The following is a 24,700-nucleotide window of genomic DNA, read 5'->3' as shown; positions in this document are numbered from 1 at the left end:
CCTTTTAGAGTTTCAGGTCATAAGAGACTGTTTGGCCAGGTCAGCCTCCTGTTGCACTTCCCATTCTTCCATCATCTTGGGATAACTTGCTCCAGTGACCATAAAAGAGCCTCAAAGTACAGTCAGCTCTCCTGGACTCCTTTGCATAGAATCAAAGAAAATTGAGGTTGGTAGGGACCTCAGCAAGTCATCTAAGCCAACCCCTGCTCAAAGCAGGACCATCACCAACTAGATCATCCCAGCCAAGGCTTTGTCTAGCCAGGTCTTAAAAAAAAAATAAATTAAAAAATTAAAGAAATAAAAGAAACCAACCAACCAAACTACAAGGATGGATGTTCCACGACCTCTCAGGGTAGCCTGTTCCAGCACTTTACTACTCTCCTAGTGAGAAAATTTTTCCTAATATCTCCCCCAGACTTCCCTTGCTGCAACTTGAGACCATTGTTCCTTGTTCTGTCATCTGCCACCACTGACAACAGTTTAGCTCCATCCTCTTTGGAATCCACCTTCAGATGTTGAAGGCTGCTATTAAATCTCTCCTCAGTCTTCTAGTTTCCTCAGCCTCTTCTCATAAATCATTGCCCCAGCCCTCTAACCATTTTTGTTGCCCTCTGCTGGATTCTCTGTCCACATCCTTTCAGTAGTGGAGGGCCCAAAACTGGACACAGTACTCCAGATCTGGCCTCACCTGAGCCAAATAGAGGGGAAAGGGTTTGGGTTTTTTTTCTGTTTAGACTTGCTCCAGGAGATCCTGTGTACCAATTCCCTGAAATTGCTTAAGTCTGATTTTTGAAGTCCAGTATCTATATTGTTCTGTTCTCTTTCCTTCCTCCCCTTAGGACCTTGAACACGTTACTTTTCACCTTCACATTCATAACCAGTTATTTCCTGTTTGTGAGGAGCAAGTAAAAAAAGAGCATTCCCCTACTTGCCCTATCTACCATCTATATCAAAAAGTTATCCCCTAAACACACTTCACGAATTTGCTGAACTGCTTATCCACAGCTGTGCTTCCCTCAGAAGATGCCCTGTTAATTAAAAGTTCCCCATGAGAACCAGGTCTTGCAATTTGGAATTTTCCTGGTTTGGTGGCCTGTAGCAGATTCTTATCATAATATCCATCCAGCTGCTCTTCCATCTAATCTTTACTCAGATTCTTTCAACAGGCCTATGCTCCTCTTTGTACTGTGCTACAGAACATGTGTGAATTGCCATGTATACACATACACAAGGGGCAGAAGTGGTAGGAAGGTGGGGGAGCTGTGGCTCCCCATGTTAAATGGAGGGAAAAAAACACATACCCCCCTCCCCCCCCCCCCCCCGGATTGAGTAAATACAGTAGTATACAAACAACATTTCAGATATCTGGCTGTCCTATCTTTTCCCTGAGAACATTGCTAAGGGCTTCTGTTATTGCTTCCCCTTACTAAGTTCTTATCCAAGTCTCTTGGCTCTCTACTTACCGCTGGGCTTTTGTCTCCAACACCTGGTGAAATTAGTCTAAAGCCTCCCCCACTGGACTAGCAAGCCTGTATGCAAAGACACCCTTCTCTCTCTTTGTCAAGTAGACTTTCCCTCTCTGTCAATTAAAAGCTGGCACAGCATAGGTTCAAAAAAAATTTAGGAGCAGAGACCAGGCACTATCCATGACAAGTCCCCCTCATCTCTCCCTCCAAAACCTATAGATATACTTACTAGAGATCATCTTTTCTTCTTAAAAGAAGGCAGAAGACAGCTGTTGAAAAATGGCATTATAGAACAACAGTTATCTGTTTACATATAACACCAAGCAAAATGGGGCCTGCAATTCTGATAGTCTGAGTGTTACCATTACAATAAGCAAATAGTTAATAAAAGAAAGAAAATGAAGGAGGAAAGCCAAGGAAAAAAAAAAATGCAAAAAACATAGGAAAAATGCAGTCAGAACTTACTAAATGAATTCAATGCTACAAAATGTTTTAACCTGTATAATGATTTTATATTAGCAATGCTGAAAATGGAGAAGTCTTCAGATTTTCTGCAGCTGCAAGTTCTTGTTAACTAGAAGTTGCCAGAGGGACTGTTCTCCTAGTGGGTGTCCACAGCCCACTGTAGAAGCATGCATATTTTCTGCAAACAGCATTTTTTTTGCATTTACATTCCCACAGGAACAAAGGGCAACTCCACTTCTCCAGCACAATGGAATTCTCTTCCCTAAAGGGGAAGCTCATCTGTGCTGGAGACAGCTTTCTAAAGAGAGTCAGAACTTTTAGAACTGTGGTTCTCAATCTTTTTAGACTAAAGGCACCCCTTGTTACGCCTAAGGCAACACTTGGGAAAGCTCCAGCTCTCCATTTTCATTCCCTTTTGTTGCAAAGAATTAAGAAAGAATACACCAGATCAGAATCTTTTTAGTGATATGGATTCCTATTTGAAATCTCTGGGTTTCTATGTGCAAACATACTAACAGTGTATGGTATACCGCATCACCCTTGCAAGGATTTCAAGGCACCCCAGGGTGCTGCAGCACCCTGGTTGAGAACTGATGTAAAATGAACTCATTACCTGAGGATTACCACAAACCTCACTATCTTTTACTCCAAGTACAGGAGGCATACCATTGACCATATGCATAGCAACATACACATTTCAAATATATACTCTTAAAAACAAAAGTTCAACCAACACAACAGAGCAAATATGCTAAAAAATCCCCCACCCCCCTTGGAGGTGATAAAAGAAAATGAACTACAAGTGATTAGATGTACAGTATATATCTTAATGCCCTACTGGAAGGAAGGGTGTTTGTGCCCAAAAAGCTTGCAAAGAGCTTTTCCCCCCCCCCCCCCCCCCCCCATCTATTTAGTTGGTTTAATAAAAGATACCACATCTACCCAAAGAACCTTGCCTGCCTATGTTCTACTGGAGAGAGCTCAGATTGCTACAGTGATAATTAGTGCAAAAACCAAGAGACAATAAGATTAGGCTATGGTTTCTCAAACTATGGTTCATTTACCTCTGGAGGCACGTGGTAATCTTTTAGAGGATATACAAGAAGAAAGACTGGGAAAGTAGAAGAGAAGGGGAAACCAGAAGTGGAAGAGAGGGATAATCTGAGGAAAAGAGTACAGCCTGTTCTTGAAAACGTGAATTTCAGCCCTACTCTACACATCTCGCCTGTATCCAGCTTCTCTAGTCACCTTTCCTACACTGTCGGAGAGCAGCTTTTGATATATATCCTCTGTGAAATGTGATGCTGGTATTTAAGAATATTCTGTACTGGGTTTGGTTTTGTTTTGAAAATGATGTAATCTGTCCAGCTATACAGAAGTTACTGGATAGCTATGCATAAGTAGAAAAATACAACTTGATATATGTTGTCTACCTTAATAGGGACCTGCTTCTTTCCAACAAAAACATGACTGGTGAGATAGGCAGCTGCCCAAAACACTTTTGAGGACAATTACAGCATATGGCTTATTTTCAGACTTCAGCCCAAAGCTGCATACCTGTTTCACCAGTACTGAGAGCTAACAGATCAAAGGGTTATAAACAGTTAGATGACAGTCTCCAGATAAAATAAAAGACCAAGCTGCTTTTTAAAAGAACTGTCCATGAAACAGGAGCAAAAAAAAAACTGTTTTCTGAATTAAAAAAGGGGAAAAAGACAGCTATCCAGAATTGTTTTAAAGACTTCTCTTCCATTTAAGTGCTTTTAAAGTGAGTATGTTGCTTTAAGAAGACTGTTTTGTTACTGTTTCTAGAAGTAACAGAAATATAAGTAATGAAAAGTGTCAGGCTCACTCACGCAATCACTTATAATAATTGGGAACTACAGCTCAATATCCACTCAAAGTGAGAAACTTTCAGGTCCATCAAGGAAAGAGGAGGATTTACAACCTTAGATTGACATCTGTGCAAAGAGTAGTCTGGCTAACTCACAGTGATGGTGCTGAATTTAGCGATTATGTAGTCATTATTTATGAATGACAAATACAAAAAGCTCTAGAAAAGCCAATATGATACTTGGGACTTGAAAAGGGCAGGCTTGCCTCTTCTGTGTTCTAAACAGAGTAATAAATCTGGCTTTTAAAATTTCTTCTCCAAGGCATATTTCCATGTAATAGGATTTTGCAGAAAAACAGATATTTTCATATTACTAACTTACACAACTAGATCTTTTTCAACAGGAACATGAGAGGGCCCATACAGTGTTTCTACTGTATGGGCCTCTATTCATTCTTTTATAGATTATGTAGTATTTTTTAGGTTAAGGACTCCTCTTGTTACTATGTGACTTATTCTATCCCTACTATATCGTTTATAACCAGCTATTACTGTACCTCATTAATAGACATAACTGAAATACAGGGTAGGGATACTTACTATCAAGGTCATCTCCCATTCTTATAGGGTCTAGTTCAACTAGTTCTGCTTTTTACTCTTATGTTGATGGACCAATTGTTGCCAATTTAAATTTTTGGCCATGTACTTCTCTCGCTTAAAAAAAAACAAAACAACCCCCTCCAAAAACCCAAAACGAAATAAAAACAACTTCATACCTTAGTCCTCACTAATTTATCTTCAACCACCTTCTCTTAGGTGGTGAAAACCTAATGCAGTTACCCCTTTTTTTCTTTAAAGATCCAGCTTGCTTCTGAGAAATTATGGAAAACAGTTCAGCGCAACCATTTTTAACATATAAGACACATAGTCAAAATAAAAAGATTTACTTTGATATCAAATCAAAAGAAAATATATAGAACCTAATATGGTAGTCTTGGAGTGATTATTATAGTTTTGATGGTCTAGGAAATATATAAAAAGGCAAGGATTTTTGGGAGTGACATTATTTATTAAACCAGCTGCATGGCTGGGATAGATTTATACAAACTTTTGAATGCAGTGCATTCTTTTTCACCAACAGATACAGGTTACATGAAAAATGCCCTGCATTCAAAAGCTTGTCTAAGTCTATCCCAACCATGCAACTGGTCTAATAAACAATGTCACCCACAAAAATCCTGGCCCAAGACTTACTCTACTAGATTAGTAAAATGAAGCGAGACAAACTAGGCAACAACTCATTCCTAAATGACTTCTGAGCATCATGGGGATTCTGGGCACATTTAGTGCAGATTTTTACGTGGGACCTTGTTACACTTTACACCGTAAGCTGCATAAATGTTGATCAGTGTTGTGGTAGCTCAAACTTTGGGGCAGCCCCATGTTCAGGCCAGCAGGGGCCTGGAGGACTAAAAGGTAAGAATACATCCCCCTTCAATTCCAGGCTTTCCCTCTGCCCCTGGGACTACCCCGGTTCCCCCTCTGTCCCCCTTGCTTACTTGCGACTGCCCTGCCACCCACTGCTGCCGAGCTGCTACTCTTCTCTAGGCTGAGTTTAACCTGGATAGTAGTACCTGTGGGGACCAGGCAGGCAAGTTAATTCTTCCCTGCCTGCTCCCCAAGACAGACAGTACAATAAACTGGGGGGAGAGAAGGTGGCTGTGGGGGCAAAGAGAGCAGTAAGCACGGATCTGGGATACTGGGGAAGGGCCCAATCCACCAGGTGAGAAGGAGAGGTAGGGCAGATAGGGTGTTTATACTAAAGATGCAGCCTAGACTAGAGTAGCTACACCTTAGTGTAACACGGGCTAAGCAACATGGACGACAGATAAACCTACTCTGCGGTGTAATAATTTAGAGCTGCCTAACAAGTGCCAAAAACTAGTTTCAGGTGTTAACATGCAAACAATCCAGGCTTTAAGAGCTCCAGGAGCTGCCCAAAATTACCATGCAACAAAGCCCATACATTGTGAAGGGTTAAAAGTTTTTCTTGGAGGAGATTTAAAGTTCTAAATAAATTATTTTAATTTAACTGCATTAGCAATATCACTAATACTATTAAGTCTGCTACTAAGGAGTCCAGAAAATTTACTGCAAAGTTACAAATCAATTTTCACTGCAAAATATTCAGTAGCAGCAATAAGATCATTAAAAGAACATGACAAGTCTAAGTATAAATTAGATCAGGCTAAGTCAGGGGTGTCAAACATATGGACTGTGGGCCAAATGCAATGGTTCCATGGGCCACACTAGTACTCCAGTGGGCTACTAGGGGTGCACACCCTTGGCTCCAAACTGCTGCACATCTCTGGCACTGCAGACTGGCGAGAGCTCTGCACTATCAGGCACGTGGCTGCAAGGAGCTGCATTCAGGCAGCCGCACAGAGCCAGGAAAGAGCCACGGTCCAGTCACATCCTTGTCTGTGCCACTGCACACCCTCTGCTCCAGGTCTGTGTCACCAAATGCAGCTCTGCACAGCTGCATGCCCAGCAGTGTTGATCAGCCAGAGCTCTGTGCTGCAACTCAGCCCTAGCTCCTTGCCAATGGCAAACCCCTGATTCCACACTATCCAAATGCAGCTCTGTGCAGCTGCATTAGGGTGCCCACCTTTTCAAAATGGAAAGGTAGAACACATGCCTACTTTTCCTCCCCCACCCCCAACCCCCTGGGTATGGCTGGAGTGGAGCCAAACAGAGCAAGGGCAAATGTAGGCTGCCTGCTGCAGGCTCGGGGCTCCCCACCCTGCTGCCTCTCCTGGGAGCCTCATGCTGGCCACATGTCCCCTGCCCCCCCAGCAGCAGGAGGAGGCAAAATTCTTTGCCACTGCTGTCGCCAGGTGGGCAAGGGGCACCTTGCAATGGTGGCACAGCCAGTGCAGGGCTCCCAGTGGAAGGTAGCAGGGTAGGGAGCCCTGAGGCCACAGCAGGCAGCCCACAGCCACCCCCACCCGTCATGTAAGTGTGGAGGGGCATGTCCCCTCTATGCCCCCCTGGGGAACAAGCACAGCAGTGGGGAAATGCCCCCTCCCTGCCACCTCCTGGATGAGCTGCCTGTGGCTCCATCGCACTCCCTGCCCTGGGCCCCATGCACTACCCTAGCTGGGCAGCGCCCCCAGCACCTGCCACACACTTCCTTCCTCACCATGGGGGCCTCAATATGCCCCCTCCACTCCATAGTCTTACTTGCAAGTCCACTTACTTGCTCTCCATGCTGTTTGGCTGTATTCCTGGCCACATGCATGTGGCACCCCCCTGTATCCCACTCCCAGCAGCTCCAAGCAGTCTGCAAGGGGAAACACTCGGCTTCCCGAACCTGGATCCCTGAAGGATACTGTGAATCCGAGACAAATGGTGTCCTAGAGTCATGCAGCCTGGGACCAGGACTTGATGTTCCCACTCCAGGACCGTCCTGCTCAATTACGGATTGGTGTTCATGCCCCCAACCTCTGCTTCCTCCTGACGCAGCCTCAGAGATTCACTACAGAGGATCCTCCAGCACCAAGTTTGAAACCATGAGTTAAAAAACCGATGTACTCATCCAATACAGGAGGTGATAATACTGATAAATTTAAGAAATTTGCACCAAAGATTTCATTTATGTGATAAGTCTTTAAGCATACAGGTTCTTGCTTAGGCTCCATATTTCTTTTCAGCAATGCTAGCAAAAAGCAGCAAACCAAAGGTCACACTAGGAGCTCTTCTAAGACTTCTTCTAACCGGGGGGGAGGGGGGGGGGGGTGCTTTCCTCTGTGCTGAGCAGCTGCTGCAGGTGTGGCGCAGCACTGATGGGTGAGCCCAGAGCCAGCACGGGACCCAGGCTGGCAGCAGGGGTGGGTTACAAGCTGATGCCGAGTGTGGGAAAAGCAGCCCTGTGCTGCAGCCACTTGCAGCCCACATGGGGCTGCCTGTGCCTGCTCAGAACAGCCCCATGCGGGTTGCAAGCGGCTGCAACAGGGAGCACCGGCCATGGGGTGGGGGAAGGGGCCACTTTTCCCCTGTGCTCAGCACCAGCTCCTTCCCTGCCGACAAGCAAGGGGTCAGTGCTGCACACTGCCTCCCCCCCCCCGCCTGTACCGCGAGCCTGAGGGGGGCACAGGAAGTGAGCGGGCATGGGAGTCAGTGGGAGCACAGGGCCTGCACTGGTGCCCTAAGGCGAGCACTAGTGGGGCCCAGAGCAGGGTGGCAGGAATACAGGGTCCCAGCCCCCCTCTCTCATTGCTGGTGCAGCCCAGCCCAGCTCCACAGACCCCTGCCAGGCTGCGCCCTGCTCTGGGCCCCACTGGTGCTGGCCCTGGGACATTGGTCCCAAGACAGTGACTAGAGGGCGGGGCACCTGTTAAGGGGAGGGGCCACCCATGCAGCCTGCAACAGCTTGCTAAAACTGGGTAAGCAGCCCCCCATGCAAAATAATTGCCCGCCCCTGGGCTAGTCCACGTGGTCTCAATCCCCAGCCAATGGGTGAAATCCAGCACCCAATGTCATGTCATCCAGCTTGTAGGGCTCCCCTTGGGGAGCCTTGTGGGCCAAGGCCCTGCATGTTAGATTGGGCCCCACACCACTTTGTATACCTAGTCCCAGCAGACAGGGTCCAGTCCAGCCCACGGACTGACCTATGACACCTTATCTGACCTGTGGGGCCAAAAGATTGAGCACCACCAAATTAGTTCACAGCAACTGTTCACATATATTCTTTTGTCCTACACTAATCAACAGCTACCCTCACTTGTGAGACTAATCCCCAGTAGCTTACCACTCAGGTGACGGAAGTGTAAGTGGTTACTACAGAATAGCTCATGCACTGTAAGCCTCTGCCCTCACTAACTTTGCAGTAGCCTGTTTAATGTGCCCATGCCCTCAGCTTACAACAGTTTTATTACAGTAGTAAACAGACTATTAAATGCCTCCCTGCACATATGCAGTATAATACTACATTAATTAGAGCAGAATCATTAGACTCATGTCTTCATGAAGGCCAACTTAAATGTCCTAAGCTACTGAATTCAAAATTTTCCCTCCTCAACTTCACGCTTCCTAAAAGACCAAATATTGACAACCGTATTTCTGACAGAAGTATCCTGGGTGTAATATCTTCCAGTCCCATTGGGGTTTCAACAGCAATCCTGAATCAGACTCTAAGTGAGTGGTCAACTACCAGTGGATCTTGATCCACCAGTAGATCCTGGAACCTCTTGGAGTCGATCTGAGCCTGGGGTGGGGGGGCTGAGTGCCTGTGCGTATGCACGCATTCGCCCCAGCCTAGCAGGTCAGTCCATGGGAGAAGGAAGGGACGGGGGCTAGATCAAGGCCCCCATGGTGATGGACAGTGCTGTAGCGGCAGGAGCAGGGGTAAGTTGAGTGGGGCCGCGGCTGAGTGGGACTTACCAGCTGGTGAGGAATGCCCCCATATAATTTGTTCTCCCTCTGCCTCGATCTGTGCCCCGCTTCCCTCTCCACAGACTTACCTGCTGGGGGAAGGGGGTGGTGGCATCACACAGTAGATCTTGGGTTGCTTTTAAATGCCAAAAGGTGATTTCCTACTTAAAAAAGGTTGGAGACCACTGCTCTAAGTCATACTCGTCCCTTGAGAAAGAAGTCTGCAGTCTCTAATGATGTTATTCAGGGGCTGGAAGGCCACTAAACAAGTTTTGGTGAGCTGTTGAGGGCTGCAAGGGTAGGCCTGCCCCCGGTCACCGTCTTTGAACTGGAAGTCCTGCCCCCTAACCCCTGACCTTTGCCACTGGACTTCCCTCCCCTTGCTCCTAGTACTCTTTTTGGCAGGGGGGTTTGACATCTTGGAACTAGAGAATAACCAAATTATATTCTTAAAAAAAAAATCTAACAACATACTTTTTGAAATCAAATTAATGTATTTCTGTCCTGATTTATGTGCATCTGCGTAGCGTACATAGACATGATTGCATTATAGGTTAAAATGAAGTCTTACATTGTATATTGTGGGGGGAGGGTAGCTGAGGGAGTTGTAGGGAAGGTTCCATGCACACCCCACCCTACATGTGAACCTACAACACCCCCTCCCCCCCCCCCCCCCATCATTGCACACAGCTTTTGCCACCAGCAGCAACACTGGATGATGAGGCCAGGGCTCTCAAGGCCCACAGCAACACCTGATTGTGCATGATTCTGGCAAGCCTCAGGATTGCACGTGGCTGGGCTGCAGGCAGGAAGAGGGGTGGAGCTGGCCTGGCTCCACAAAGCCTCTACCAGCCTTGGCTCTGCACTCCTGCTGCCCCATCCTAGGCCCCCACTGGCTCTGGCCCTGGGGTGCAATCATGGGCCTTGAACTCCTGCCCACTCATTTGCTGCTACTTCCTCCCCCACCTGATGCTGCCCTTCCCCTGCCACTTCCCTTCCTTCCCCAACTACCGCCACTGCTCCCCGCCCTGCCCACCGCTCCAGCAGCACGTGGTTCCTAGCTGCATAGCCAGGACAGCAGAAGCCAGCCTGGGCCAGCCAGGCCCCTGCAGTTCTCCACTGGCTCCTGCTGTGCTGCGTGGTCCTGGCTATGCAGCCAGGCTGGGCTGGCTCCAGCGATCCTCCCCTCTCTTCCCCCATCCTTATCTCAGTTTCCACTCTCAAACAGAGGGAGGGAGGGGGAATAGCCCCATGGGTCACCAGGCCTCTGTGCTAAGCAAAAGCTTCTGGTTGGGGCCTGGGGCAGGGCCAGGCAGGCCTTGGTGCTGCTGCTGACTCCTCCTGGGTTCTGCTGCTGCTGGCACCTTGTCATCTTTGACAGGCAGCCATGAGCAGATAATTCATTTTCTAAATATTTTAGGGGCCCCATGGGCCGATATAATGGCCAGGTGGGCTGGATCCGACCCACAGGCCATACATTGCCCACCCTGGGATACATTTATATTGCACAATACATCTCTGCATTGTACTGCATGAATAGTTCAGTCACATATTAAAGTCTACACTGCAGAAAGATTGTGCTATGTGAAGCCAGAATATGCAGAGCTAGCTCTGGAACTAGAATCAGTATAGTCAAATTAATGCAGCGCTGGGACAGGCTAAAGCAGCAGAGTTCATTACCTCAACCTAGCATTATGCCAACATGTATGTCTTGCATTTGAAAGCTTGCCTAACTTTGTCCCAACTATGCAGCTGGTCCAATAAAAAGATATCACTCTAAGAAATCCTTGCCTATAACATAAGTATCCTGGAACTGAAAACAATTTAGTTTGCGGAACTAGCCCAGGTATCTCTGTCTGGCACTAAGCTTTGCCACGTAGGCATGCCCTTAATCCAGTGATTCTGACCCTGGAGTGCTTTAAGATCCTTTCAAGAGTGCCATGGGGTGCAACACAAGGTTAGCAGTGTTATGTGTGCAAGACAACTCACAAGATAAACCCAGAATTCCAAATATGAAGTCAGTTAGGAATTAGAAAAGATCAAAATGTGGCAGAATAATTTTGTGTTCTTTGCAACCAAAATATTGCTCTATTATTTTTCCATAGTCAAAATACCAGTGAAAACTAAGAGCTGGTATTTTCTGAGGGGTGCCTTGAGACTAAAGAGTCAGGAACCACTGCCTTAATCTCTACTAATACAGAAAGAAAAAAACTGCCCCTCTAGCCCTGTCAGTGCTCCTTACTCCCAAGCCCATCTTTCGTCTCCTACAAACGATCTCCTGCTTCCTTCTAGTTTGTTTTGCAGTTCCCGTTTTCCCTTCCCTTAGTCCAAACTAGTTTGGTTTCATGCCCCATTTGCATCCATTAGGTGCATTTCATTCAGTGGAATCAGTTTGTGGGGAACTTATCCTGGCTGCTAGAGAAGAAAGGCCAAGACAAATTATGTACTAGATCATAATGTGAGAGGTAGACTTAAACAAGCTGCATATTTAACATACCAGAGTCTATCCATCACATATTTGGCTCCCTGCGTTTCCTACAAAATGAAAGGTTAAGGTATTCTGAAAAACTCCCCCGTTTAGCAAAGTTAAACACCTTCAACCTCCTCCCCTCTCTCCTAGGATAAAGCAATGATCTGGGAATCCCAAACAAGACTTAAGGAGTTCCAACACTGTACCATACCCTGCATCAGAGCATGAGACAGACTGGCTCAATGGTCTCTCAAAATGCAGTTTGCAAGGAGACAGCAAACAAACATTACAAGCAGGATCCGTGGACTGGTCTTGGTGCAATGCCGTTTTTATTGACAGGTACAGATTAAAAGATAAATAAATAATTCCGATAACCTTTATGGATGACAGACTGATGGAATAGAATTATCTGAATTGCCCGACTAAATGGTCACAATCCAGCATGAAACAAAAGTACAAGGTAAAGTATTTGGGAACACAGAATGCAAGGTATTCATAAATGATATTTTGGGAAGCAGCAATTCAGAAGGAATTAGGAGTTATCACTAGGGATCTGGGTTTTCTGTTTCCCACAGGAAAACATAAGGAAAAATGAAGATTCCCCGTTACCTGAGGAAAACATGGATTTATTTATTTTAATGAACTCCCCCCCCCCCATAAATAATGGAGAAACCCATGGATTTTGCACTTTTGCAAAGAGCTCTCCAAAGGATGGCAGAGTGCCAGCCTGCAAGGGGCTGGAGAGGGGGAAAAAAAAAAAAAAAACAGGAGGAAGGCAGTCAGGCAGGGGGTGACGTGCATGTATATGCACATAGCCAGGCATGACCCGGTGCTGCAGGGCCCAGCAGGGCCACATGGGTAAAGCTACTTGCTGCTGCGAGGTACAAGCTGCCCTGCTGAGCCGTCCCCTGCCTGTGTGGCAGCAGCGAGGGACACAACCCCACACTGCTGCTGTCACACATGCAGGAGATGCCCTGCCACAGCAGTGCAGAGCTCACAGTGGCAAGGAGCCTCCCTGCACAACCCTGTTCTGCCCCACAGCACCAGGTCTCACCCTGTGGAGACCCCAGGGGTAGGCAGGAGGACAGGGAACTCAAGCCCATGGTGGGCAGCCCACATCCACCCCCAGATCTGGGGAGGGTTTACAGGTCTCCCTTTGCCCCCTGGGAGTGTGTGCAGTGGTGGGGAGCCAGCCTCACTCTCCACCCAAACCCACAGCAGGCAGAAAATCAGGCAGCTGCAGACTCAGGCTTCTGGCACCACAGCCCTAGCAGCTGGGAGCCCCCCCTCTGGCAGGGCATGGACCTGCATTCTGTGAGAGCAGAGGAGGCATAGGGAGCTCTGTTTTCCCCATGTTACCCCCCCCATACCAAGATTTATAGGTATTTAGTTTAGTTTATTATAATGATTCAGGCACTGATAGGCTTCCAAATTGTTTTAAAAATAATCAAGAAAGCACTGGGTTTAAGTGATACCTCTATATACAGTGGCTTTTTGTTTTAAGTTACGGATTTTGGGGGTTTTAAATGAATCAAAAATTGTGAATTCTCTGAATTAAAAAAAAATAAAAATAAAAAAGTCAAGAGAATTAGCAATTTGTTATCAGGGAAAACCAGGATCCCTGGTCAGAGATAACTGCCTTAGCACCAGCTCTTAGTGCAAAATCCCATGGGTAATGAGAGTCACAGGGTATGTAAAAGAAAGATATTTAGATGGAATCAAAGATCACTTGTAACATCACTCTTAGAAACCTATGCTTAGTTCTGGCATTGAGAGTTCAAAAGGAGGAACAACAAAAGGGATCTAGGAACAGAGAAGTTTTTAGGGGGGTAGAGGGCCCTTATAATATAACGTATAGAACTCAACTTACTGTAGAGGAGGCTGAAAATTTTAAAAAACCCCCCAACAAAGCCAATATATACACATAAGGAGGTGCATGTTTTTCAATTTTGCAAGATATGGTATAAAGAAAAAAAAAAAATCACTAGAGTCATTATTCGTCTCACGAAACAATGTAATCAAACCCTCAATAGCTTGCCAGGGAAGTCATGAAATTACCACTACTATTTAACCCTAATGTTCTGTATCTAAAAATACAGTACAGGTTTTCCACTCTTTATGCAGGTTCTGTATATGGAAATTTGCTCTTCTGCAATGACCCTTTTATACCCAAAATTTGTTATATACAAGGTAAATTCACTCTTAAGTGATTGGCAGCAGGTAAGTCTGTGGGGAAAGAGAAAAAGGCTGTGGGCCAGGGGCAGAGGCCCCAGTGGCGAGGGAGGGGGGGCTATAGGGGGCCTGCAGCCAGTCCAAAATTTGCTGTGGGTCCCCCAGTCCCTCTCCCAGCACCGCCACTGCCTGCCCCAAGTGCGGCATGACCCAGCCCCCTGCCAGGAAGAGCCCAGCACTGCCCCGGCTCCAGCAGACTTACCTGGTGCTAATGCAGTCGGGGTCTTGGAACGTATCCCTATTTGTTACCTTGTAAAGTGGGTTCCCTTTATGCAAATTCAAGTTATGCGTGGTTTTTCAGGAATGCATCCACCACATATAGCAAGGGAAACCAGTATTGCCCTGTGTAAACCAGTCTGAAGTTTACTTATCATAGTCCTAAATCATACTAGAGCAGCAGTCAGCAATTATTTTTGGTTTTGGAGCACAGCGTGACTAGGATCAGGTCAGAAGCAGCTGAATGTGACCTAGGACGGAGCTGCAGCTAGCACTTCCCCACAGGGTAACACATGGGGAGAGTTCCTACAGCTGAAGTCCCCAGCTACCAAAACCCCCAAGCCTGCAGGCTGGATCAAATGACTGCAGGCTGCTGACCCTTATGATAGTCTTGTACTTTGCAAGATTGTTACAAAAGGATGGGCTCAACTGTTATTTTAGAAAGTGATTATAAAGTTATATTTTTACATTAGTTTTCCCCTTCCCCCCAAAAGCATTCAAAGAGAATGCATTTTTTCATTTTCAAAATTTTATCTGAAACACTAGTTCAGACCAACAAGATGTTGATAGTTATTTCTATATATTATATGTAAAATAAAAAGTTGAAAGATTGGCACAAGATTTCATGAACGTTTAAGTTTTAACAACATGCACAGCTTTATTGTAAAAAAAGAAGGACATTTAACAAAGGAACTTCATTTGAAAGACTTCGCTCATCCCTTGAGTTTTCACCATGTTAGGCACTAGCAACCAGAACCTGCTATGCAACCACAGATTTTCATGTAATAATGTACTTGTAAGCATGTGCTTGACTTGAAGTACTTGGGTAGTTTCATGGAAATTGATGTAGCTGAAGAACGTGAGTGACAAGTTTGCATACCTGGCTTGGGAGTCTTACATACCAATGCAAACAGAGACAAGCATCATACAGACATGGTCCAGTTGTGTGCAGAGGGCACAAGAATTAAGCCTTCATGTACTCAATTTGCACCATAAACTGCACAAAGTGAATACTGCATCCTCTTGTGAAGCATGGATTGGAACTCTGAAAGTAGCTACAAACATTCCCGAAAGGCTTCAGGCCTATACTGATTAAAATAATGAAAATTTGGAAGTGAAATCTAGTTTTGGCTTCTAACCCAGAAACTGGGTTGCCAAAAATGTATTTTAGCCACACTTCAATTCTTTCTTTATTCTGCAGTTGAATGCTAGAAATTAAACGCACGTGCTATATTCTTTTTGTTACACTAAAAGAAGTGATGTTGCGTAGTTTACAGAAACAACTGTAAACAGAGAGCCATCATCAATGGTACATGTATTAAATGGGGGATAGGAGCAGCATTGGTACGTTGCAACAGAGATTTGTTAAAATGAACCCAAGAGCTAGCTTCTTGCAAAACAAATCTGGAAGATGATATTAAGAGCAGGTTAGTTAAATATAGACTAGGACTACTGCAAACACCAGAGAGGAACAAATGCAAGAGATGAGGAGAAAGTTGAAGTCTAGACAGGAAATACAGAGAGATACAACTTGGAAAGTTGCAGAAATAGCAGAGATGGAGAAAAATAATCCAACACACACATGTTCACAACAGGAGGTAGACACTTAAAACAGTAAAGCTGAACAATACCTTTGCTTAATACAGGTAAGCACTGTTGTCTGTGAAGTTTAACCATGGGATACTAGAGGGTTTGTTTCCACTGCAACTCTAGCACTGGGAATTGTACTTAAGTGGGTTAGCTTCCTAAACAAGTCAGGGAAGAGACAGTACATACTTAAAGCAACAGCAATTGAAATGACATCCTAACAGGAACAAAGACCCGGCCCCCCAGCCCCCAAGCATCTTCAGCCCATTATTCAAACTCACATGGAACAAGGAGCAAGAGATTAAAACACCAGTAGAAGTCCCACAGCTGAAACACCATGGGCATATGGAAGGACTTCACAAGGCACTTGTCTGTATCCATAAGCAATGGTGCCAGTGAAAAGACAGACAACTATAAGGTGCCTTATCTGACAACAACACCACCATCGCCGCATTCTGATTAACTAGCTTTAACAATTTATAGTCAACTCAGGCAGCAGAGTCTGAACTTGGACTGCAACAGAAAGATGCAGTTAATAAACTCCATATAAAAATTAAACACGAGATGTTTTTAAGCAGAACATATAAAAGTGAAACTAAGCATGTGCGACTGATCTTATCAGCATAAATGCAGCTGAGGCACTAAACAGTCCCTGACAAGGGAGCAGATTATGACTGGAACCCAGCATAAAATTCTCAGAGAGGGCGAAAGACTGCTGGCAGACTCAGATCAATAGTAGACAAGAACATAAGAATTTGCCAAGCCAAAGTTAAGAATAAGGGGAATAGACAGTATTCCAACATTATAGGCATAATTGAGAATCCAAAAATACCATTGAGACCAGTGGCAAAAAGACATGCTGAGCTTCAAGCCAGAATCCAGAAAGCAAAACACAAAGAGCTGCACATACTCTGACAGTGAGGACAACGCCCATCATATGGCAAAAGATGCAAGAAATGCAAAGAATTACACAACTTTGCAAGGACTGGAGGGCATGCACTGTGGACAAAGGATGGTGGTAGCATCGTTAGCGCGGATGATTTTTTTTCCACTGCAGCAGAAGACATCAACCTGAAAGTAAAATGAAACTTGTTATTAATTTTAATTGGACATTGGTACAGAAACTTATATGTTGACAGAAAGTGCTGCTGACATTAGAAGTAATGCCATAAGTAGAGTAGAAAAATAAGTAAACTGCAGGGCTTACAGAGGTGAACTCATCCTCATTATAGCAAAATAAGAACTAGATTTATGGGCAAAGAAGAAAAAAGAAAAATCTGTTACAGCAACAGAGGAAGAGAAGCCAGTTAATGGTTAATATAAAACAAAAAAGTCGCGATCACGTTCTCACTGAGAAAGTGCATGCATTAGAGAGACAAGAGCACCCAGTGGTATGGAAAAAGGTTAAAAGCATCTTCCAAGGGACAGAGATGTTCTTAGAGTACAGAAACGAGCTGAAAGATCCGAGTTTCTTCTGCCATACAGAAGACACTAAAACAGAGTAAGTAAGTTCACTGCTGTGGGTACACCCCACTGTTATTGTAGAAAGGGACCAAAGCCTCAGCTTATGTAGAACCCCTTGCTTCCCTCTCCAAATTCAAATATTTAATATTTGATAGGAATGTCCTCCCTTTCTTTAATACTGTATTTCTTCTATTCTGGACTAACAGACAATGGAGGGATGCAGTGCTCTCTGGGAATATAGAACTACATGTAGAAATGCGTGTCTTGCCTCACTGACGGAGATTGCGGAAAGATGTCCAGTGGTGACAGGATGCAAATTTTACTGAAGAGTTGAAGAGGCCCCAGTCTTGAAGTAGTCTGTGAACAACTTAATTCTATGCTTATATACTGTGAATATCTCTAGAGAAGACTACTGACACCATCCTTTTACAGCAGCAGGGAAAACTGGAGATTAACAGCTTAGTCATCACATGTACTAGCAACAACTATCAATATGCTCAAAAAGAGCACCTGGATCTAAATAAAGTTGCAAGTCTTTATAAATGGAAGGTTAATTTTAACCAAAACCAAACAGAAACAGGCTAACCTCATTGCTAGAAAGGGCCCTTGTAATTTTATTAAAACAGGAAAAATATTTAATTTGCAAATCATACCAGCCTAGGAGAGACCTGCTGGCTGCAGACTCTCTAGAAAAATCTAAAAGAAATGCAGCAGGACACAGAATCCAGAGCAAGACAACAGAGGCGAGACTCAGAGGCCTAGGGGTGCCCAGAAGTTCAGCTCTGTAAGAAGGATTCACAAACCCAAGCTAGGCACCTAATTTTACCATAGAAGTGGAGAGAAAGATGCCTAGAGTTGGGATTCATAACATCCTAGGATGTCAGGACATGTCAGGTGTACTCTCAGGACACTTACTGGATTACAGGGACTTGGGTCCCAGGCATACTCAGTTTGTGAAACCAAGAAATCTTAGGCATGAGACAGGTACCTAAACACTCAATTCAACTCAAGATGGCACCAGCTTTATAGATTCAGATTCATAGCTTTAGGCATGGATAGCAGCAGAACTTTGAGCGCTTAAGTTTTAATCAGTAAAATTACTTGGGAACCTAAATGGCTCAACAGCATTTTGTGGACTCTTGAACTTAGGTGCCCACAACCTTTTTCAATCTGGCTGTGTGCTTCTGATTTAACAGTCTGTACTCAGTGTGAACTGTTATTGCTAATGGAACAGTTCAGAATTAGAACCCATAGGAAGGCATGTCCCCCTATACTCAAACAATACTAATTCAGAGGCAAACTCTCATAAAGACTCTAGGATGGTTCTGCCATGTGTTACACAAACGCTAAACAACCTTCATGAATACTGTTAACACTGAAAAACCTAAAAGAAGGGCTAAAAGTGTTCATTTAAGGATAGTATACAAACATTGGGAAGCTACCAAGACTTCTTGTCCTGTATCTTGGTATAGACAAGAGTCCACGTTTATAGCACAGGGGTCTAAACACATGTCTCGCAAACATGGAAAGATGTACACCAACTGGAAATTAAAAAGAGTTACGTAAGCACCAAGGTTCCCTCTAAGGTGTGTGCAACTAAAAGTGTGGCTGCGCACAGCCTTTTCAAGGCCGCATACCAGGAGAGGCTGGGGCAGGAGCCTGGAACCGGCGGAGCCTGCGCCAGGGAAGTGCTCCGCTCTCCCGCTCAGGGCTTCATCCCTGCCTTGCCTCACCTCCCCAGTAAGGCTCCGCAACATTGCTCTGCTCCCCCGCAATGGCCTCAGGGAGCAAGGAGGCGCATGGCGTCAGGGCCAGGGAGTGCAGCAGTGTCCTGGAGCCAGTGAAGCCTCACTGGGGCAGGCAGCGGCTCCTCCCCAGGGTGAGGTGAGGCAAGGCAGGGATGGAGGCTGAGGCAGGGGGTGGCACAGGTTCTGCCTGCTCCGGTGAAGTGCTCTGCTCCCCAGCCCTAATGCGGGGGAGCAGAGCGTTTCCCCAGAGCCAGGGAACCTGCACCAGGCCCCCGGCCGCAGCCCCAGCCCCCTTTGGTAAGTGTCCCACGCCGGACTGAGGGGGCATGCTCACGGACCGCTGCTCCTTAGAGGGAACATTGGTAAGCACTATGGGCTATTATTTTCACTCCCCTAAGATAGCTGTAATACCTTCTAGGAAAACTAGACAATGATGAATATCAAACCTGTTTTTCCTAGGCATGGAAATATTCGATAGCTGTAGCTTTTAGTGGATAGGAGTTTAAGCAGTCTGCAGTGAAGTTTAGTTTAGATACATTACCACAAAATCTCCAAACCAAATGGTTGGTGTTAAGTGTCATATTATAAAGTTACAGAACAATACCAATTACATATCTTTTTTCTATAGATGTTTTATTTAAACAGAACACTGAACTAGAATTCCTACAGCAATTAAAAACTAGGGTCAGAAGAACTGAGGACTTTAAATCCTTTTTTTTTTGTTCGTGTTTGCTTATTATACTTAGTGCCTATGAAGTGGCAACAGCTCTTTAAACATGATGCAAAGGGCATACAAGATAGAAATCTCTAATCATAACGTAATGGTGTCATAGGAGATTGGTCTGTAGTCTAAATGGAGGCTTCTGTCACAGATCAATGGTCTCCCAAGGGAAACTAGGCAACACCTCCTCGTAGAACAGAAACAGAGGGCAGGAAGCATGACATTTTGCCAGAAAAAAAACAAAAACAAAAAGTTTCAGCTAGGCAATGACCTCATAAAGTTTGAAACAACCAACTCACAAGTCATAACATTGCCAGAACAAATGATCTACCCAACAGTAGCAATGACATGTTAGAGACAACCAAGTGCAGGAGGCTGTGGAGAAGACCCCAGAATCGACATGAACATTGCCAACATATTCAGTTACCTAGTTATAAAAGTATCTGTAAATGTCACATACCAGTCCATATTAAATTTTATATAAACTATTTAAAATTTTGGCTATAGAAGGAAGATGTGATTTTAGGAACAGTATCTTTAAGTGGTTTAGCTTCCCAGGCACCAGAAGTTTCAGGGAGAGAGCAAAGGCAGAAGCACAAATACTGCTGAACTGCAGTTGGAACATCAGCACTTGAGGAAGATCTCTTTTGAGCACCTCAGGCCCAGAGCAATTACTGATCACTAGAGCAACAGTTGCTTTAGCTGGATTCCTTCAAGCCAGTCTAGTTCAAGCAACTATGCAGCAAAAGAACACTTGAGCTATGCAAAACAATTTACTGGCAACACAAGAGTGACCAAATTAGCAACTCATCACACTGCTTTAAACTTTAGTAGTGCAGTGAGGCTATAACAGCTAACTTCACTACAGCACTTAAACTTCAACCAAGTCCATGAGTTCAGAGTACCATATATTTCAAAATAAAAGATTCATTTGTAGCTGGTAGCCCAATTTGGAGGAAAACTCAAGTTTACAGCTTGTGCTAACACCATGGTGAAGGCAAGCCCTAAGCCTTGAACTGGAACTAAAAGGATTTCCTGTCCTATCAAAGTATGAGTTTAAAAGGATTTTTTAAATTTTGCACTGGGTCAACAAACCCAAGAGCTTTTAATATTTTCTTCATTAAAAAAAGCATATGCCCAATTATGTTAGAATACTTGGCAGACTAGTGTTTATGCCACTCATCTGTGGTATCGAGACAAAGGATCAAATCCTTGCTCTGTCAGGTTCAGACTGGGCACCTGAATTTGCATCTCCATATCCCAAGCAAGTACCCCAATGATTGGGCTATTATTTGGGGGGGGGGGGGGGGGGGGAAAGAGGTGGGAGAACACACCATAACATGTTCTCTCCTTTTAACCAGAAATCCATGTATGACTGTGAGAAAGAGAGTCTCAGACTCTGCAACACCTGCTGCAATGGCCACTGCCTGAAGTCACATGTACAATGAGCCATCTTGCAAAGTACAATAAATAAGCACAAGCATCTGTCACAAAATGGTCAAGTGTGGTATCAACACAAGAAGATGACTACTGGAAATTCCATGCCTGTCAGATTTACATTTCTGTAGAAAGTTGATCTGCTGATGCAAAATCCATCTCCAAGAAAAAGTCAGAAATAATAAAATAAAAATCAGGAAAAAACCTGACTGTAGAGGTGCATTGATATGTCGGTCCCATATCAGATTGGCACCAATATAAAGAAAATGTAATATAGCGGAAATTGGCCATATCAGGCCAATAAGTGGTCTGTAAATGCGTGCACCTGCAACACAGGTAGCAAGGAGCACAGGCCAGCAGTGTGGAGAGCTTTGTGTAGCTGGTAAATCGGGGGGGGGGGGGGGGGGGGGCAGCAGATCAAGGCCCCCCATGAGGAGGGAATGTGGGGCTGAGGCAGGAGCTGCCTAATCAGGGCAGGCATGGGATGGAGCAGCGGCTCACCTGGGGTGTACAGACAGGGCATGGGTTGGGGAATGTGTGCCCCCAGATCTGCACTGGGCAGGCTGGGGCCAGGGCTACACTAAGCTCTTTCCAGCAGGGCAGGGCTGCAGCCAGAAATTTGCTGTAGTTCCTTCCCAGCGTAGCCCCTCCCCTCCGGGAAGAGCTTGGCACAGCCTTGGCCCTAGCCTGCCCCACACAGATCCAGGGGCACACACCCTCTGCCCCCAGCAGCAGAAGCAGCAGCAAGAGCTGCTGGGCAAGCAGGTGAGTGCCAGACAAGCTGCTGGACCACCAGCTCCCAAACCATGGCTCCCCTCCCCCCAGACAAGCCACTGCTCCATCCATGCCCAATCCACCCTGGCTGGACAGCCCCTGCTCCAGCTCCTCCTCCCCATGGGGGGCTTGATCTGCCCTCCCCCCACCCCCCTTCCTGCTCTCACCACACTAGACTTACCAGCTGAAGGCAGCCCTCCGAGCTGCCGGGCTGGTATTAGAAGTTGGATTGGTATCGGCCAATATGCCTTCTTAAACTGGCTATCAGTATCAGCCGCAAAAATCTCTATTGGTGCACCCCTACCTGACTGAGCAGAACAATAGAGATTTTGTCAGAGCAAGACCCTGATGTACACCAAATGCATAGACAAAATACAATTGTGATGTTTGTGATAATGATAAACATCTCATGTTCCAAATGAATGTAGGCACAAAGAGGCATTTCAGCAGCTGTCCTTACAGCACCTCTTGTTTAGGAAAGCTGTTAACTTTTATGTTAATTAACACAAGTCATTTCTAACTCCCACCATAATTAGCACCTCCAACTTCCAGAAGAGCAGCACAACCTCCTTCTAATCTAGAAGATCACTCCCCCCACTCCACCTCCCCTCACTCCCAGAGGCAGCATTTAGCCACTTCTCCTCTGTTTGAGAAGTATCATGACTTCTGGTAAAGGTACATAGCAGGGAGGATTAGGTCACATAGGGAATCAGATCTATCTGCTATGAGGATCTTCCTGAAGCCAAACCACATGTAATGTAAGTATTCTCCTTTAATATAATGCACAAATGTAAGCCACATTTCATTCTAGAAAATAGAATCCACATTCAGAAATACAGACTGGATAAACTGGTTTACTTCAGATCAATCCTTTCTGAATCTTCACAATCCACTGCAGGGCTATACACAGTAGTTAAACTGCAGATACACAGAGCCCAAATCTTACAAAAGATTTGACCTATGAGCAAGGAGTGACTCAACCACTCACAGAAGTGCTCACATTGGAATCAACAGTTTGCCTAATTCTTTGCAGGACTGTGGCTTCTATTACCATAGAAGAAATTGGCTTCAGGTGAAAAGTTTGACAGACATGAAGCAACCCTGCCAACTTCAGACAGTTGTAAGTGGAGAGAGAGAAAGAAAGAAAAAGAAAGAGAGAGAATACTTAGGGCTAGAACCAAAGCCAATTATTCTGACACTAAGAAGAAAAGTTACTTCATGGAAAGAGGTGTTGCAAGATCTCTCCTGGTTGCCCCAAGGCCTGCAAGGTGTTTACAAACCTGTAAGGGTAGGGGCGGGGAGGGGGGGAGGGTGCAGGAGAGAGGGGTAACCAGTTTTCAAGTTAAGTCAGGCTGCCCCAAGCACCGCACTTGAGGTGAAGGACTTATGCCAGAGGCAGAGCCAAGCATCAGATCTCTCTTCGGATGCCGCCTTCTCTGGGGCCCGCGGTCTAGCAGGGCTGGCTCTCTCCCTCCCCTAAGACCCGGCCATCCCCAGCAGCCAGACCCCCGGGGGCGTCCCAGGCCCTCCCCCGGGGCCGTCTGCTCGGCGTCAGTTCGGCGCCACAAAATGAAGCAAGGCGCTTTCGCTTTTGCTTCGCGTTGGTTTCGCTTTCTGGCGGCGGGGGAGGCTCCAACCCTGAGGGATGCGAAGGGATCGGGCTGTACCCTGCGTCCCACAGGCGCACACCGCACCCCGCCCCGCCCGCAGCCCCAGCGATTCCACTCACCGCGCCGCCTCCCCCAACGGCCCCGACTCCGCCACCGGCGGCAGCGGGCGGGGCCACGCCATAGCTCCCCGCCCCGCCGGTACCTGCCTCCCGCGGCTCCTCACTGCCTCCCGCGGCCGCCCCGCCACCACCGCCTGCCCCCCGGGCGCGCGGCCACCATCTTCTCCCGGGGCTGTGGGGATGCAGGGCACTGCGCCTGTGCCACCCGGGGCGACCGTTATCGGCGGAAACGGCGCGGGGGCGGGGCCAGCACGGCAGCGAGGCTGGGGGCGGGGCCAGGGCACGGTTGGGTTAAGCCACGCCCCCGCGGGCGGGCTGGGGTCCGGTCTCGTAACCCTGAGGAGGAGGGTCGTGGGCCTCTTGCCTGCGGTATCTCTGGGAGCAGTCGCCTCGGGGAGAAGATGGAGGAGGGCAGTGCCAAGCTCCCGGCAGCCTATGTGCAAGGTGCCCAGAGGCGCGGGAGCTTGGTGCACAGAGGGGTTTGAGCAGTCAGCGTGGCAGAGGCCGTCTCTTTTCTTAGACCAACTAGACAGTTGTAAAAAGAAAAAAAATGTGTTTTTTATTTGCAAACTTTTGGGGCTCACACACCTTTCCTCAGGCGCAGGAGAAGGCAAAGATTGTAAAATATCTCCCAGGTAGAAATAAAAATTCATTTATTCCAGAAATGTTTGACAAGATTCCTTGGGTGAATCTGATATCTTTTATTAGGCCATTTTATTTATTTATTTATTGGTCTAATAAAAGATATCAGATTCACCCAAGGAACCTTGTCTGCCTATGTCCTTGGACCAACACAGCTACAACCTACACCCCTGTAACATGGAAGAAATGTTTGAGGCACTTCAAAGAGTAGTGAGAGCTGGCGTGAACGGTTTCTCACATGCCACCTAGATCAGGGCTGTGCCACCCCAGACCAACAAGCCTGCTGGGGGTTGTGAAGCTGTGCTGCCCAGTTTGCAGGGGTCCCCACAGGTCCAAAAGCTTGGTGGCAGGAGAGCAGCAGCAGCAATTGCCACAACCCTGTGCCAAATTTCTGGGTCCCTGAGTCACCCTGTAGGTCTGCACCAAATTTCAGGACCTCTGAGGAGCCCACAGGGGCTGGCTAGCATGCAGATGCAGCCTAG

At 46.1% G+C, this 24,700-nt stretch overlaps 1 protein-coding gene across 4 annotated transcripts in view; it reads right to left on the bottom strand.

The window, feature by feature from the left end:
• The window catches only part of FNDC3A (fibronectin type III domain containing 3A), a 230,249-nt gene extending 206,432 nt beyond the window's left edge, over positions 1 to 23,817 (bottom strand). Inside the window, exons 1-2 of one of the 4 annotated variants that reach the window (XM_059729433.1) lie at positions 23,660 to 23,817; positions 15,748 to 16,774 (exon numbers count right to left, since the gene is read on the bottom strand). The gene's annotated coding sequence lies outside the window, so the exon portion shown is untranslated. The remainder of the gene's footprint in view (positions 1 to 15,747; positions 16,775 to 23,659) is intronic. The other 3 variants (XM_014608361.3, XM_059729476.1, XM_014608362.3) reach the window with 3 other exon arrangements.
• Between the last annotated feature and the right edge of the window lie 883 nt (positions 23,818 to 24,700).

This window comes from Alligator mississippiensis, chromosome 1, assembly GCF_030867095.1.
Source record: "Alligator mississippiensis isolate rAllMis1 chromosome 1, rAllMis1, whole genome shotgun sequence".
Lineage (NCBI taxonomy): Eukaryota > Metazoa > Chordata > Crocodylia > Alligatoridae > Alligator > Alligator mississippiensis.
Note: the sequence above shows the minus strand (reverse complement) of the source record. Positions and strands in the feature narration are given on the sequence as shown.